Source organism: Triticum dicoccoides, chromosome 6A (assembly GCF_002162155.2).
Source record: "Triticum dicoccoides isolate Atlit2015 ecotype Zavitan chromosome 6A, WEW_v2.0, whole genome shotgun sequence".
Classification (NCBI taxonomy): Eukaryota; Viridiplantae; Streptophyta; class Magnoliopsida; order Poales; family Poaceae; genus Triticum; species Triticum dicoccoides.
Window position 1 is genome coordinate 503,344,746 of NC_041390.1, and position 4,649 is coordinate 503,349,394.

The following is a 4,649-nucleotide window of genomic DNA, read 5'->3' on the forward strand; positions in this document are numbered from 1 at the left end:
GTGGCCGTCGGTGTCGGACACTACATCCACGTCCCACAAGTGGCGCAGGCTTCGACGCCCAATTCACTTGTGTGATGTGGATGTAGTGTCCGACACCGACGGCCACATGTATCTCACACCCACGATACTTGCTATTTAGGGTTTCCTCTACCGCTCGGTGAACCTCGATGACCCTCGTTCCCGATAAAAAAAAGAGGAAGAAGAAGAAAAAAAGAGGAGAAGAATGAATAGAGGAGTTCTTACTCCTCTATTCTTTCTTCTCCTCTTTTTTTTCTTCTTCCTCTTCTTTTTTTATCCTTGAAACGTTGTCGAGGCCACCCCAAACCCTAGAGAAGTAGCGTCGAGGCCACCCCAAACCCTAGAGAAGCAGTGTCGAGGCCACTAATTAATATTAGTTCTACGTTTGCCACTAATATATCCATCTGTCATGTTTGAATAATAATTGCCATGTTGTAAATATTTGTAGAAACTATGGACACCGCCTGAGACGAAGTACAAGAAGAGTTGTTGGGGGACATAATCGCACGAGGAAGTGATGTCGTCTGCTCGTTGTTTCTCAATGACACCGATGGTCTGGAAGCAGCTGGCTATGATTATGATGGCTCCGGTGACCTAATGCCGGTGCAAGAAGGAGACCATGAGGATGGCTCCGGTGACCCAATGCCGGTGCAAGAAGGAGACCGTGATGACGTCTCCGGTGACCGAACTGAGTCCGGCCAGGTATATATATTAGTTAAGCTTCTGTTAACTAGCTAATTGATGCATTCATTGTTTTGGTATGTACACATATTAATTAAGTCTTTGTTCTTTTTTCTAGCCCTCCGGATTGAGCACAACTTCGGTAAAGAGACGAGGCCCGAAGAAAAAGTTGAGCTCGGATGAAAAGTTTCAGATCATAGCAATCGTGCCCGACGGCCAACCGATTGAACCCCTCCGGACAAAGAGCGCATTTGTTGCTCAGTGCGGGGTTTTGGTTAGGGACAAGATCCCGATCAGCATCCAGCAATGGTTAAAGCCGGCTACAGAAGACCCTGAGGTGTCTTATGTCAATGATATGCAGAAAAATGATCTTTGGACTGAGTTGAAGTCAAATTTCACCCTACTGCTAGAGGATGATCCAGAGAAGCCAGTTAAAGAGCAATTAATCAAGTCTTTTGCTCTTAAGAGGATGGCAGAACTATTCAGGAGGTGGAAGAAAGAGCTGAATAAGTTTGTCGAAAATAAAGAGACCACAGAATTCAAGGGCAGATATGAGAAGATCAGAGATCACTGGCCCGCATTTGTGGCCGACAAGACATCGGAAAAGAGTAAGAAGATGTCGGCGACAAACAAGAAAAATGCTGCGAAGAAGAAGCATCACCATCGCATGGGGTCAGGTGGCTACCTCGTAGCCCGGCCTAAGTGGGCCAAGACTGAGAATGATCTGGTTGATAAAGGGATCGAACCAGAGACAATTAACTGGCCAGACCGTTGCCGGACTTGGTTCTTCAGGGCTGGCGGAACCTTGGACCCTGTAACAGGGAAGTGCATTTGGACGAACGATCAAATGGACATACCAGTCAGGAAGCTTCAGCAGTATATCGAAGCAGCGCGGCAAGGGACGTTCTTTCTACATAGAGAGAACGACGAGCTCACAATGGCCCTCGGGGATCCTGAGCACCCTGGACGGACACGAGGCACGCCAGGCTCCATTCCGTGGAAGGTTGGGTTTCTGGACGCAGGCGGTTACAAATCCCAGGAGAGGAGGAAAAAATTGCAGCAGACCCAAATGCAGGCGCTGCAAGCAAGGGTACAAGCGATAGAGGAACAAGAAGCAAATCGCAGCAAACGTACTGCCGAAGCTTCCCCCGAAGCTACCCCGCCATCTCAGCGGAGAAGCAGCGTGGCTTCCACCGAGCTGCTTCAGCCGGAGCATGCCTTGACGGCTCCTGCCAGCTATCCCGTGGATGCTATCACGGAGTCTCAAAATTGCCACCTTATGACGCAATGGATGAATTTGAAGGTCAAGGCAGCTGTTGGCTCTGTTTATCCTACTAAACCCGGCGCAACTTTTCACTGTCGGGTGATTCCAGAAGGATATGCTAGGGTGATGGTGGATGAAATAACGGAGCGATTTGAGGACCTCCAGCTTGACCACCCTACTGGTGAAGGGGAGACTAGGCTAGGGTCTGCTCTGAAGACTCCATGCCTATGGCGGAAGGAGCTCATCAACCTTCCGAACTGGACGCCTCCACCTCCTCCGACAAGTCAGGGCACTCCGCCTCCTCCACCGCCTCCTCCTCCGGTGAGTCAGGGCACTCCGCCTCCTCCACCGCCTCCTCCTCCGGCGAGTGACGATCAGGGCACTCGACCGGCTCCTTCTCCGGCGCGTGGCGGCACTCCGCCTCCTTCTCCGCCTGCGCCGACGCGCCCGAGCAGCCAGCCTCCTCCTTCTCTGCCTCGTCAGCAAGGGCGGAAGAGACCTGCCGCCGCTCCGGCTGCTCCGACGCGTCGTAGTCCTCCTCCGCCTCGTAAGCAAGTAAAGAAGACAGTCGCTCCGTCTGCTCGGCCGGCGTCTAGCAATATAGCCAGAGGCGGGAGGACATACAGATTCGGTCCTTCTCTGAAGACTCCAGAGAAGTTACCATACGAGAGGACCCCGGAGGAGAACGCGAAGATCACGCGAACCGAAGTGGATGACTGGTTTCAAGGGTTGAAAGCAAAGAGACATCCACCTCCGGAGGAGAAGGTAGATCCGGTGAAAGCGAAGCGCACTCTGGCTGCCCTGACAAAACCACCCAAGTCTCCGCCGAAAGGAAACTATGAGCGCATTATTGAAAAGGAATTTGCCGAAGCGGAGCGGTCGGGAAGTATTGTCAGTGATCAAAGGTTGAAAGAACGACGAGCTGGGAAACAAATTGCCCAGTTCGGCGAACAAGCGAAGCAATCGTGCCCCCCGCTCAAGGTGCCTAGCGACAACGTCGCTAATGATCCGAGGATGGTGCCGGTTATAGCAATCTTGCCGATTACCTGCCCGACGATGTACATTATGAACCCATGGAGGTGCAGATACAAAGATACGAGTACGGGAAACCTGTCGTCAAAGATGAAAGATCTCTATCAACGATGATGCGAAGATTGCATGATTGGTACTTGAAAATCTGTAGAGACTCTGGAGGGAGGAGTACTTTGTATGTGAAAGTTAAAAAGGAGCATGACCTCATTGGAATTGAACTGTTGCCTGTTCCATTTGAGGAGGTCTTTCAGTTTTTCAATCAATTGGCCCTCAATAAAACAACGGTCACCTGCTACTGTCTGTAAGTAGTACTACTTCTGTCATTAAGTCTCTCTATATAGCTCAGCTCTTTCATTGCATGTATTTATAATCATCCTCACTATATTATGCAGATTGAAGATCGCCGAATTGAAGAAAAGACAAGTCGGTGATATTGGGTTCATTAACACATATCTCATAGATGCAACTCAGGTTGAATTTCATGCCGCAGATACCGAGGTCAACTTGCTAGATCATTGGTAATAAATGAAAACAAAGATATAATACTCTTTCCTTACAACTTCAAGTGAGTGTGACTGTCTTGTGCGTATTCGGTTTCCCTTATATATATTAGTCAAGGTTATAGTAATGTAATTGATGAGTTATGCATGTGTGTGCAGTTACCACTATATTCTCCTAGAGATTAAGCTTGAGCAGGACTAGTAACTGTCTTAGACTCAAAACGAAAAGATCCCCAAGACTATGCGGACATGACTCAAATGCTCGAGAAGTAAGTTAAATCGATCATTATCCACCATATCAGCAACTTTGTTCATTTCCTGATATATCAAGTAATTGTTTTCTTTGTCTGGCAGGGTTTGGAAAAAATTCTCCAAAAAAGCTCCAGGACTCCCGAAGAAGCTGCAATTTAGACACCCGAAAGTAAGTACTATAGTAGCATGTTCCGCGCATCTCCTATTGATTTGGCATTCTTGCTTATCAGTTTGATTGACCTCTATTTCTTGTAAAGTGGTTGTGGTAGGAAAAAGGGAATGATTTCTGTGGATACTACGTTTGCGAGTCCATCCGCCACACGACCTGTGAGTGGGGCTACACTGACGAACAATATGAAGTACGTAAATAACAACATACACAATTTTATTTTATTACCATCATTTGTGTTGAGTTTCATTCATTCATATATATATATATATTGACCCCCTTCTTCAAAATAGATGTTTCGGAAGTGGGATGAACTCCTAGCACCAGCTCGCATGCGAGCAATTCAAGAGGAATTGGCGGCATTCTTTCTTGACCACGTGATCGCTGAAGACGGAGAATACTATGTGGACCATGAGTCCGTATGATTATATTTGTAAGAGATAATTATTGTATATATGTAGCCGGTAGTGTCGGATAGATATACGAGAACTTGTTGCTCGACCAATCTCTCGGAAAAGGAGAGGTGGTCGATATCACTTCTCTCTGTATGCATATATGTTCATGACGATCTTCTGTTTCCTTCGTTTGCTTACTAGCTAGCTAGCGTGTCTAGTCCTCTCTATACGTATGTATGGTACGTAGCGTCGACCAAGCACGGACATAAGAGAGGACACTTCTCTCTATTAATTATAGCTAGCTAACACAATATATGAAACACCTAAATTAACCCCCC